The sequence below is a fragment of the Schistocerca serialis genome, chromosome 9 (genome assembly GCF_023864345.2).
Source record: "Schistocerca serialis cubense isolate TAMUIC-IGC-003099 chromosome 9, iqSchSeri2.2, whole genome shotgun sequence".
Taxonomy (NCBI): Eukaryota; Metazoa; Arthropoda; class Insecta; order Orthoptera; family Acrididae; genus Schistocerca; species Schistocerca serialis.
In genome coordinates, this window is record NC_064646.1 from 255,665,267 (window position 1) to 255,678,889 (window position 13,623).

The following is a 13,623-nucleotide window of genomic DNA, read 5'->3' on the forward strand; positions in this document are numbered from 1 at the left end:
GCGAATTTGGTCTCAAGCTGGGTATGAATGTTTCTCATAAATCGAGCTTAATGCTTGGAACTGTGTGCGCTTATGAAAGCACCACAAGTAAGCATGTCGTCGCATGTGACTTCGTGCTATAGCTTGGTCAGTTGAATTACGTGACCTAGTCAGTTAATATCCCCAAGTGTAAACGCTCTCTTGCCGTATCGTCTTGCTGTAATTACATACACAGAACCTTATATTGTAAACTGTAAACTTGGTTCAATCAGGTTTCATTCTTGTCAGATAACAGACTTGAACCTTGTGTTAATGCTCATATACCAAGTGTCCTTTTAAGCAATATAAACTTCCTGCGCTGCCAACTATTCATCCCTAGTAATGTTATAATCTTAGTCTGTTTCAATGCACTACTCGTCGGCTCCTGTGATTGGTAGTCTTTCCCTCCATGTTGTAGTGCAAGTAAACCAAGTTATTTATTGCGGTCCTAATGGTTTGGACAGATCAGTCGATGGAGGAATGAAACTGCCCACTGCAGTCTCGGATTATAGACTAAAACAGTTCATGTATAAAGTTCCTGTTAAAGCGCCTCACTTAATATGCTTGCTACTTGGTACCTGAGGTGTACTGAAGACTGTGTCTAGCAACCGTTTGCTACATTCTGTGCAAGTACAAGAAATTCATTTGATCACGTTCTTATCTCTGTAAATTATTACTAGCCAGTTATTGAATGCTGATTTTATGATTTCAGCCAGTTTTGTGTCTGCAAAATAACTGTTTCTGAAATAAAGTGACTAATGGTCTTATTCGTGGTGGGATTCTTGATGTTATAAATCTAATCATTCTCTTGACGTCAGTGTTTGTTAATCTTCAGTTTTGGCATCAATTGAGGGAGTTGCTAGTAGCTAAAGATGTCGATTGCCTTAACTGCTGCTAAATATGCGAAGCAAACAGCTTACTTAAAATAACATAATTCGGAATTTTCTTCTGATTTGTTACATCGTTTTATGACACGATGTCTTTTTAAAAATTCTTTTTTTAAGAGATCGTTATTTTAAATATATCTGACATTGTTCATTTTGTATCCCGCATGGAAGGCGACGCGTAGGTCTGCTACTGAAAACTGAAAGGTTGGCCGAATGAAGGAAGTGAGTAGGAGCAGGAAAAGGTAATACGCGTCGGTACGACGAGAAAGTAAAAGTGGTTTACTGGTGCATGAATATATACAGGGCATACATAACTTTGTAATGATGAGCAAGCCTTGAACCCGTCGTAAGTAGAGAAAAGTATATGAAGCGAAGCTGAAGCGAAGTGTCCCGCCCGTCTGCTCTTGATGAAATGGGCAGAATCTGGAGCGGAGGTCGTAGAGCTCTCCCGCTCCGGCCTTAGTGCGCTGTCGTCGGTGTCTGTCTTAGTGCCAACCTAGCAGAGCGCACCTACGTTGTGGCACCGTAACTATCGATACCACAGCTCAGGCTGAGTGAGGTCTGGAAAAAAATTCTCCTTAAGACTTATTATCATAAAAACACGTCGTTACTTATGGTTGCTGTATCAAATTAAGTTTTTCATTGTTAAATAAATTTTGTTAAAAATTTGTAACTGGGAATGGTGTTCCTGTTGTGTTAGCCTTGGGTTGCCCTTCCACAACTCACCCACTGTGCTGGCTTTTACCATCCCCCTGATAAAACTCTTTTCTACTCCCTCTAGTACCATGAACTTTATTCGTGGTATCTTAACACATGTCCTGTCATCCTGTCCCTTCTTCTTGTCAGTGTTTCTCACATATTCCTTCCCTCGCCGATTCTGCGGTGAACCTCCCCATTCCTAATCAGTCCATCTAATTTTCGACATTCTTGTGTAGCACTACATTTGAAATGCTTCTATTCTCTTCTTTTCCGGTTTCCTGCAGTCCCTGTTTCTCTACGACACAATTCTGTGCTCCAAAAGTGTATTCTCAGAAGCTTTTTCCTCAAATTAAAACCCATGTTTTACACTAATAGACTTCTTGCCCAGGAATGCTGTTTTTGCCATTGCTTCTCTGCCTTTTATGTACTCCTTGGTCTGTCCATCATGGATTGTATTGCTGCCCAGGTATGGTAATTCCTTAACTTCATCTAGTTCATGATCACCAATTGATATGTTAAGTTGCTCACTGTTCTCATTTCAGCGATTTCCACTACCATTCTGCTTTGTTTGAGCACGCCTCTTCTCCTCTCGACCTGCATCGAATCAACATTAACGCTTCTCCTTCATGTTAGTGTGACTCTGAATAGGAATCTGATGTAAACCACATCGTGTTTTCATGCTCGGAATTTCCTTGCGAACGATTGGGATTTATGAAGACATTCTTGAGTATGAGACACCACTTCCCAAAATCTGCATCTTCCGTTCTGTTTGCTAAATAAGTTCTCCTTCATAAGGTAAGTGTTAATTGTTGTAGGGGAAAATCTGTAGGTTTTACTGCAATGCCTATCTGAATTTTCCGTTTTATTTATGATTAAGTTTCAGACACGGTGTAAACCGACAAATCAGTTTACTTATGCTTGCAAACTGTTCATGGTGGACAAAATTGTGACAGCTTGACCTCCTGCTTAACATGAAGAAGTTTATCTATGTATTCTCGTCATACAATTTAGTATACATTGGAAGCATGGGTCTCAGATGGCTAAATAACATACACATTCCAGGGGCTAATTAAAAAATTATAAAAGCGATCTTTCAAGTGCTATGGTGCTATGGAAATCAACTTTTGTCGTTAGGAGAAAACCGTCACGGGGTCTGTTAAGTAAAAGCGTGCTCGGCACTAGGCACAGATGGTAAAAGATATCTCCTTAATTCTTTCACAATGCATAAGAGGGAACCTTTTTCCTCATGCGAGGTCCACAAAGCATCAGTTTACTTGGAATTCTTGACTGAGAAACACAAGAAGAGACATGAGAGCAGCTTACGCTTTGCGTTTGACAAAGATGTTTCATTTCAGCTGCTAAATGTTGGTTCTTCGACAAAAATTAAGAGTGGATACTGCAGGAGGACAATGATCCGTGGCAGCATATCAGACTGTGCAGCCAGTGGAAAAACGAGAAATTTGTTCAGGTACTGGATTGGCCCTCGCAGTCGCCTGATGCTCAGCCTTCTGAAAACGTATGGCCTTCCATCAAAATGAAACTGCAAGTAAAAATGATCTCTACTCAGAAACAGCTGTCAACGCAAATTCGATGCGTGGTCTCTTCCACGCGGTAAACCTGGTTTCGAGCATACCTCGGGGATGCTACGCAATCAGCGACCTGTGGTTAATCAATATAGTACTAACTGTAACTGCCTTTTTCTTTTGTTTCTTTGTGATGTATGTATATGTCTTAGTTTGTTGTCATATACATTTTTTAATTGATTAACTTGTCCACGATCTTACGTAACAGACTTTACTACCGAAATCTTGTGCCGGTGTTGTATTGTATTGTATTGTGTGTTAACCAGGGACGACGGAGAGGCTCCGTTCCACCGCAGCCGCAGTGGTCCACAACCCCACGACATCTACCGCAGTCCACCCCTCCGCCACCCCACACCGAACCCAGGGTTATTGTGCGGTTCGGCCCCCGGTGGACCCCCCCCCCTGGGGGGAACGTCTCACACCAGACGAGTGTAACCCCTATGTTAGCGTGGTAGAGTAATGGTGGTGTACACGTACGTGGAGAACTTGTTTGCGCAGCAATCGCCGACATAGTGTAACTGAGGCGGAATAAGGGGAACCAGCCCGCATTCGCCGAGGCAGATGGAAAACCGCCTAAAAACCATCCACAGACTGGCCGGTTCACCGGACCTCGACACAAATCCGCCGGGCGGATTCGTGCCGGGGACCAGGAGCTCCTTTCAACTCCGGAAAGCCGTGCGTTAGACCGGTGCCGATTTTAAACGAGGCCGTCAATCCGATGCGTCGCCAGAAGCTGTCCAAGCGGCTGTTATTAGTCCGGCACAAGAACCTAGCTCATCCTGCATAAGGTATAACCACACGTGCTGCATTCTCGGGCTATAAAATTGTGTATCACCCCCACATAAAGACTTTCCTTCTTTCTTCGGTTTAAGAGATCATTTCCGGAAAGGTCAGATATTTTTAGACGCTTTCTGAAAATGCAGCCTTCTACCACCAAGGTCTGCACCAAGTATAACAGATTAATCAGGTTCCTAGAACTCCTGAAGATAGACGCTGACTGTGGATGTTGTATCGCAGACACAGTCCCTTTGACTGTTTAGAGATGTCACTATACCTGCCCAAAGATGTAAACACCTATGCATGAGCGGTGCCTAGTAGATGGAGGGGGTCCGACAGCCGATCAGTTCCAGTCATTCTACAAGGAAGAAGGTACACGGTTCGTGTTGTCTGTAGTTCAATCATGAAGACACGGTCAATACCGCGGATCGATCGCGTCCACATTGTTACTTTGTGCCAGGAAGGGTTCTCAAGAAGGTAAGGGGAGTGAACAAATGCGATGTTGTGAGGACATGGAGGAGATGCAGAGAGACGGGAACTGTCAACGACATGCCTCGCTCAGGTCGTCCTAGGGCTGCTACTGCAGCGGATGACCGCTACCTACGGATTATGGCTCGAAGAAACCCTGACAGCAACGCCACCATGTTGAATAATGCTTTTCGTGCCACCACAGGTCGTCGTGTTACTACTCTACGGGCAGTACGCTGCATGATAGGCAACTTCACTCCCGACGTCAATGGCGAGGTCCATCTTTGCAACCACGACACCATGCAGCGCGGTACAGATGGGCCCATCAACATGCCGAACGGACGGCTCAGGATTGACATTACATTCTCTTCACAGATGAGTATCGCATATGCCTTCAACCAGACAATCGTCGGAGACGTTTTTGGAGGCAACCCGATAAGGTTGAACGAGTTAGACACACTGTCCAGAGAATGCAGCAAGGTGGAGGTTCTCTGCTGTTTTGGGGTGGCATTATGTGGGGCCGACGTACGCTACTGGTGGTCATGGAAGGCGCCGTAACGGCTGTACTATACGTGAATGCCATCCTCCGACCGATAGTGCAACCATATTGGCGAGGCATTCGTGTTAATGGATGACAATTCGCGCCCCCATCGTGCACATCTTGCAAATGACTTCCTTCAGGATAATGACGTCGCTCGACTAGAGTGGCCAGCATGTTCTCCAGACATGGACCTTATCTAGCATGCCTAAAATAGATTGAAAATGGCTGTCTATGGACAAAGTGAGCCACCAACCACTCTTAAGGATCTACGCCTTATCGCCGTTGAGGAATGGGACAATCTTGACCAAGAGTGCCTTGATGAACTTGTGGATAGTGTGCCACGACGAATACAGGCATGCATCAGTGCAAGAGGACGTGCTACTGGGTATTAGAGGTACCGGTGTGTACAGGAATCCTGACCACCACCTCTGAAGGTCTCGCTGTAAGGTGGTACAACATTCAATATGTGGTTTTCATGAGCAATAAAAAGGGCAGAATTGATGCTTATATTAATCTCTATTCCAATTTTCTGTGCAGGTTCCGGAACTCTCTGAACCGAGGTGATGCAAAACTTTTTTTGATGTTTGTATCTTCGGGAAAAATGTGTCGCAGTTAAATCAGAAGATGCAGAGAATCGGTAATATCGACACCGAGCTCCATGGTCCAGTTTTTATTTCTTACATTTTTTATTTATTTTTATGTTTCCTTCGAGGTAATAACTGAAACTTTTAAGACTACGTGACTTACTTTAAAGTACAGACCTTACTCTTTACAGTAGGCTACTCCTAGCCGAGAGATTTTCAGTCGCCACACGTTGCGCCCTGTGGATAATGTCATGGCTGGTGTTGACGGCAACGTCTTGCAGCGAGAGTCATGTGGTCGATTATTTAAAGGCTCATTGTACAGTGGACCTTACTTTCCACACTGGTAGGACGTAACGGAAAAATCCGATAAATCGACCAAACTTGAGTGTGTAGACCACCAATGTGAATGGTAGAACGTAACGGAAAAGTCCGATAAATCGACCAAACTTGAGTGTGTGGACCACCAATGTGATAATATAGAGAAAAGAAACGATCAAGTTTTCTGAAATTCACCTTACTGCGAGAGCACTGCGCTGCTCGCGGATTTACGTTTGTGAATTTTATGGCACCCTACAACAGAAGATACCACGTCGGGTGTAGGAGGGGAACATCAGGGCAGATGTTATTGTGGTGGGGGATGTCGGCGGGAACCGCGGCGGCTGACGTGGCGGTGCGGTGAACCTGTCGGCAGAGGTCAATGTCCGCGTCACGGCAGGCGCGGGTGATGTCAGCACTGCCGCCTCTGCCTAGGTCAGGGCCCCCTCTCCTCTCGACACCGGTGATTGCCTCCTGCGACACGGGTCACGCCGTGCTAACAGCACCTGCGCTCCAGCCATGACCTTCCACACTCGGCTTCCTGGATCTACGCCTCGCACCTGTTTCTCCCTTCCATGGTATTTCCACCACGTAACTGACGTAAAAAAAAAAAAAGACAAAACATAGTCGATCTGAACCTTCCATTGAAGCACAACACCAAGATTATTACTAAAAATAAGAAAAAGTACTTTCAAAAAATCTAAAAACTGATTTCTGCTGTGTATGTGATGGAAACAATCAGCTTGTCATCTGCAACCACCTATGTTGTCCGCTTGAAGTTACGATCTATTGCTGCTATATAAATTTATTTAAATGTCAATTGATTAATGCTGATGCGAAATAGCACGACATACCCTAGAAAATGCTGATATCAATTCGTTTCTTTCTGGATATTAAAATTTCAACACCATGAAGAGCGCATGCAAAATAACGTCAAATTACATGTTCAGTCATATTAATGTGATTCCCTCTGTGTTCGAAGTCAACGTGCAATAACTATTCACAGATGCCTGGTGGAAGTGTTAGCGGTGAAGGGTGTATAAAGCGTGTCGAGAGGACGAGGGGAATAGAGAATTCGCTGTCGTAAAACGGACACCAAGCAATTTATCCGATGACGAAAAGGGACGAATGGTGGAAGGACTTCCGAAACTGATGAATTCGTAAACTGTCCACGTGAGGCCTTGGTTAAACGTATCTAGCAAGCAAAATGGAGCTATGCAAAACAGGCGCCGAGACAACTGTGGTGCCAAGCGCGCCATGTGTGACAGGGGCGAACGACGGTTGCGAAGATGTGAAGAGGCTAACTATTCAGCAACTGACAGTCTACATGAACCAGGGGCATCCAACAGTGTCTCCTCAGTGGTTGTTCAGGGACTCTGCTGTTGACACCTGGTTCATGCACCCATGCTGACTACTGTTCAGCGCCGACGAAGCTAGGATTTGCACGCAAGTATCGTAATTGGATGTCCACTGAGTGTCGAAAGGTGGCATTATCAGGTGAATCACGTTCTATGCACCATGGACATAAAGCCTGCAACAACCGTCGGAAGGGTCGAGACTGGAGGAAGCAAAGTTATAGTCTGGGGAATGGTTTTGTGGCAGCCCCTATGTCACTCTGGAAGGGACAATGGATCTGTAGTACTATGCATCTGTGCTTGGGGATCATGTTCAGAGACCATGTTCACCCTGAAGTTGGTTTCTCTTCGGCACGATAGCATCTACCAGCAGAACAATGCCACGGGCCACACTGCTCCTAGTGCACGTGCGTGGTTCGAAGAGCACCAGGATGAGTTTACCATACTCCCTTTGCCACCGAACTACCACCATTTGAACCCAATCGAGACTCTGTGGGACCACCTCTATTGGGCTGTTCGCCCATGAATTCTCAATCGAGATACCAACTGCAACTGGCCACGGCAGTGGAGTCGATAGCTCCACATCGCTGTCAGTACCTCCCAGAAACTCATTGACTCTTTTCCTGGACATTTCGCGCTCCTGTAGGTGGATACTTTCGCTTTTGACAGGTGGTCATGTTGACGTGGCTGGACAATACAAAATCAAGTGTACTACACGTCTGTATATACACATGATTTGCATGTCAGCGGACTCGCACTAGGTAGGAGTGACACTATCTACATTCTAGATACAGAGTACCCGAGGAGGAACGGTCAGAATTCAGGGACATGTTATAAACGCTCATTTTAAGCAAAAACCTTCAGATGGACCTATGCCCTATTCGGAATGGTTTCAGAGATCGAACACGTTTAATATATCTTAGGTTTTCGGAATGTATTTTACTCACGAATGTATTTTACTCACCCAGCCTCTTTGACATTTTACTCCAGTCCATCCTACCTCGTTGCTTTCAGCGTTTTTGTTCGGAATGTCACTTTGTCATTGAATTACACCGCTCAATGGTCAGTTGTTGTGAGTGAATTAGTGTGAGGGATTTAGAGTGTATCAAAGAGAGGTATCGGTTAACTGAGTTTGTACAAGCGCTGGCTCAACTGGCACACAGTTTCACTAATGGTGTGTCTACGGCTGCCGGCCGGTGTGGCCGAGCGGCTCTAGGCACTTTAGTCTCGAACCGCGTGACCGCTACGGTCGCAGGTTCGAATCCTGCCTCGGGCATGGATGTGTGTGATGTCCTTAGGTTAGTTACGTTTAAGTAGTTCTAAGTTCTAGGGGACTGATGACCTCAGATATTAAGTCCCATGGTGCTCAGAGCCATTTGAACCAATTTTGAACTCTTATAGTACGTTGTTGAAACAGAGCGACTTAATGGCACTACCAGTACACGATGAATTTCTGCATGTTCCACGAAAACGTGCAATGGCGAGCTTTACTTGCGGAAAACTTGTACCAATTTCATATACTGGCTGGCCACCATCTGCACATTGGCGTCAAAGACATACGACGAGAATCTTGTTACTGTTTAAATGATAATCGTCATATGCTTATTTTCATACTGTTCACTGATGAAGCTTAATTTCTACGGAATGGAATCAGTAACACACGCAATAATCATCGGCGGTAGGCTGAAAATTTACACGCTGCAGTGAAGATCAGATTCCAAGTTTGTTTTTCGACCAATGCTTGTTACGGTGCGGCACGTTCAGTAAGATGTTGATAGGTCCAGTCATTTCAGAAGAGCGTATCACGGTACGGAGTTGCTCTAATTTTTTGCAGTATTCGATTGTTGGACTCCTTTAGAACGATCCTCTGACAACGCGGACTGCAGTATACTTTCAGGGTAGCGGAGCCACTTCACGTTTATTAGACTGTGAGGGGAAATATGAAGCGCTCCTACACTAATCATTGGATTGCTCGTGGTAGTGGTTTTTGTTTATGGGGTTGGATGATGTCTGCGGTACACAAACGAAATATGAATACGGTAGATGTACTGCTTGCCCACATCACTGACGCTGCTGCCCCATTAGAGAACGTGTGGGAACACTCAGACAAGCAACCCCACGTGTCCTCCCAAGACTGCACAAACACGCTAAAGTTGACGGTGAGATATTTGAACATTCATTGTGAAATGTACAACAGCTGTAATGTGACGTAAATGATAATGCTTAGAGAAGACTGCGTTAGAAATGTATTTTTCAATTGATACTTTGTAAAGTTCACGTTCTAATATTTACTAACATTTGAATTCGTGTACATTTGTAACCCTGATATAGCACTGAATAACATCGGAAACTATTTGGTACAGAATGTACACTCTTAGACAAAAAAGAAGGGCATAAATGAAGGAATTATCCAAATGGGACGGAAACCATTAGATGTGATGTATATGCACAGACTAACAAATGATTACACCTTCAGAAAAATTGGATGATTTATTAAAGAAAGATTCACAAATTGAGCAAGCCAATAACTCGTTGGTCCATCTTTGGCCCCTATCCAAGCAGTAATTCGGCTTGGCACTGATTGATATAATTGTTGGATGTTCTCCTGAGGGATATCGTGTCGTACTCTGTCACACTGATGCGTTAGATCGTCAGAATCCCAACATGGTTAGAGGATCTTGACCATAAAGCTCCACAGGTTCACAGTTGGGGAGAGATCCAGTAACCTTGGTGACCGAGGTGCGGTTTGGCAACTACAAAGACAAGCAGCAGCCATTGTTCCCGTGTGTGAGCGGGAATTATCTTGCTGAATAGTAAACCCCAGATGGCTTGCCACGAAGGGCAACAAAACAAGTAGTAGAATATCGTCGACGTACTGCTGTGCTGCAAGGATGTCGCGGATGACAACAAAAGGGATGCTGCTATGATGTGAATTGTCACCCAAGGCCATCACTCCCCATTACCGGGCTATATGGCGGGCGAGAGTAGGGTTGGTATCCCACCGCAAGATTCCCCGGTCATTAGGGATCAGTTCGAAGTGGGATTCATGATAATGTATACTAACTCTTTTCAGTGAAATAACTGGCAGAATGTGGCCGACATCAACGCAGACGGGCTACAGAATTTAATGATAATCGGTGAAAAGGACGCCCTGTGATGAAACTCGCTTTCTGTGAGCCGCTTTCTAATGGTCCTTGTGATCACTGAAGAACTAATCGCACCTCGAAACGATGATAATGAAGAATCCGCAGCTCTGAGTGGCTCTCTGACGGCTGCTTGTTCATCACGTTCCTGTCGTCTCTAGGCCGAACCGCTTCCTTCTTAACGCTGTTATCAGCCGTGGTTCAACCATTCTTGCCAGTATCGTCGAATAGCGGCATCGCTCCTATTGAAATGTAGTGCAATTTGCCGATTACTCCAACCGGCTTCTTTGAATCAAACCACATGTCCTCTCTCAAATACTGACATATGCTTATGTTGCTCACGCGCCTCTCTGCGAGGCATAGTTATTGTCCAACTGAGTAACCAGAATCAAATTCTCGAAGAGTTTAAGCCCTGTTGTCGACGTGTCCCCTGCTTACTATCCGTGCCAGCTGTGCCGTGAAATTACGCTGCAGTTCCGCACATTCATTGCTTGGGTTCGTCTCAATATCCTGTAGAAACCGGTCCTCCAGCTTCGGTGTACTCACCTTCCGCCGATCCCCCTGCAAGTTCGTCTGTCTGAACGGACACACGATCACACATGACATGAATACCGCACCATTCTGCTGCTGACAGTATACTCCGTCAATCACACAGCCTGCAACGCACCCAGGGTACATGGTTAGAGGTGGCCGGTACTCCTGTCCGCTAGCCGATGACAGAACTAGGATCTAGGATGACTTATTACGCCTGAAGTCTTCGGCACCATTGCTGATGATTTTAATGCAGAATGTAAGCAGTGGCGTAGTTCGATTGCTACTGTGATTGTATATGCACTCTTAACATATTAGTACAGTGTGAAACTGATGGGACCGGGGAAAATGGGAGGAAATTATGGAGACGTGAGAGATTTGTTGAAGGCAGCGGAAAGTGTTAAGGGCATCTAAATGAAAGAAATACTATGGGGAATGAAATTGAAGGTTTGGATTTGTGATGAAGGTAGCGCAGGAAATATTAAGCAATACGACAATGTTAAGTAAAAATTTTTGGAAAACATATGATACGTAAATTTAAATGGTGAAAGGAGAAAGTACAATAATGAGCTTTGAAGCATGTAACATAGAGTACAGAAGCCTAAAAAATGAAAATGGTGGACTTTGAAAGATGACATGTTTGGAATGATTAAAGAAAAAAAGCAGAGCTGTAGCACAATATGTAACTTCAGGAAAGGTGAATGTTATTTTTGGGAAAATTAAAGAACCCTCGGAGAAAAGTGTAATATTAAGATTAATGATTCATATAGCAAACCAGTACTCAGCAAAGAAATTTGAATGGTATAAGGAACACACAGAAGGACGTTTTAGAGGAAAGAAACTTGAAAATAGTATGGAAAGGGAGACGAAGCGGCTGAAGATGGGATGAGAGATTTGATATGCGATAAGAATTTGGTAGAGCTTTAATACCAAATGGCAAACAACCAGTGAGGCATTATGAAACTTCCTGGCAGATTAAAACTGTGTGCCGGACCGAGACTCGAACTCAGGGCGTTTGCCGTTCGCGGGCAAGTGCTCTACCAACTGAGCTACCCAAGCACGACTCACGGCCCGTCCTCACAGATTTACTTCTGCCAGAATCTCGTCTCCTACCTTCCAAACTTTACAGAAGCTCTCCTGCGAACCTTGCAGAACTAGCACTCCTGAAAGAAAGGATATTGCGGAGACATGGCTTAGCCACAGCCTGGAGGATGTTTCCAGAATGAAATTTTCACTCTGCAGTGGAGTGTGCGCTGACATGGTTGAGCACTTGCCTGCGAAAGGCAAAGGGCAAGAGTTCGAGTCTCGGTCCGGCACACAGTTTTAATCTGCCAGGAAGTTTCATAATGCCTCACTGGTTGTTTGCCATTTGGTATTAAAGCTCAGTTTCATATCAGCGCACAATCCGCTGCAGAGTGAAAGTCTCAAACCAGTGAGGCATTATTTGCTGAAGCTTGCTACACCACGTTTCTTTACGAAAATTTCGGAGTCATTAACAGTTAAACGTGGTACTGTTTGTTGTGTCTAGACAAGACAGCCTAGACACAATGAGAGGAAGCCGAAAGTCACGCGCTAAGCTAAAACAGGAGGGCGTGAGGTCTGAAACAGGATACGTAATGAATGCTATAAAGAAAAGTACGTAGCTTCTGGAATACTTAACTTTAATCCATCCTTTTGGTACATCTGGAGATTGTGGCGATACAAGTGAGATTCTTTAGATACATGCAATGTTACTAATGGCGCCTTGCTAGGTCGTAGCCATTGACTTAGCTGAAGGCTATTCTAACTATCGCCTCGGCTAATGAGCAATGCTTCGTCCATGTAGTCGCTAGCAAAGTCGTTCGTACAACTGGGGCGAGTGCTAGTCCGTATCTCGAGACCTGCCTTGTGGTGGCGCTCGGTCTGCGATCACACAGTGGCGACACGCGGGTCCGACATGTACTAATGGACCGCGGCCGATTTAAAGCTACCACCTAGCAAGTGTGGTGTCTGGCGGTGACACCACACTGTTTCCGCTGATTACCAGAATCTTGTAGCACGGTCCAGTTGAAATTTTACACACTACTCTGTCTTAAAACAAACTGTTAACTCTTCGTTCAGCTATAATTATTGGTACACATCAGGCGTTTATATTTAAGAATTTAAGCCTGCTAAATTGTAATTTACAATAGAAACTACTGAATATGACCCCGAGCCATCCATTTATCCCAAAAGCTTTAATATAATTCGGTATGTCATTCGCAAACTAATGAAACTGTATTTCGCTCAATGGTTGACCGCAGAGGAAAGAAATCATGAAACTGCTGCGCGAAGTCGCAAGTCACTTGCCTTTCGCAGAAGGCGTCGAACCTGCGTCGTCTCCAATAGCTCACGTCCCAGCGAGTGGCAGGCCTCGTCCGGCGGTCACGACTTGCATTTCTTTCCGTGAGGTAACCTCACATCTTTTCTTCCTTTTGCTGCGCTGTAACAACTTTTCTTCAGCGCTTCGTCGCGGCTACGGTTAGTTTAATGAATAGTTCTTATACCAGTCGGAGCAACAGTTCATCGTACTTGGGCCATCTGAAGTCTTTTGAAACGAATGACGCTTTAGCAACGAGACAGACAACTTCTTTATTGCGATGCAGTTTTAGATACTGGTACGAATGTAAGTCAGAATTATGAAACTGTTGTTAAGGTAGAATGCAAAATTTTACTAGACAGTTGACGTTAGCAAGAATAGTCT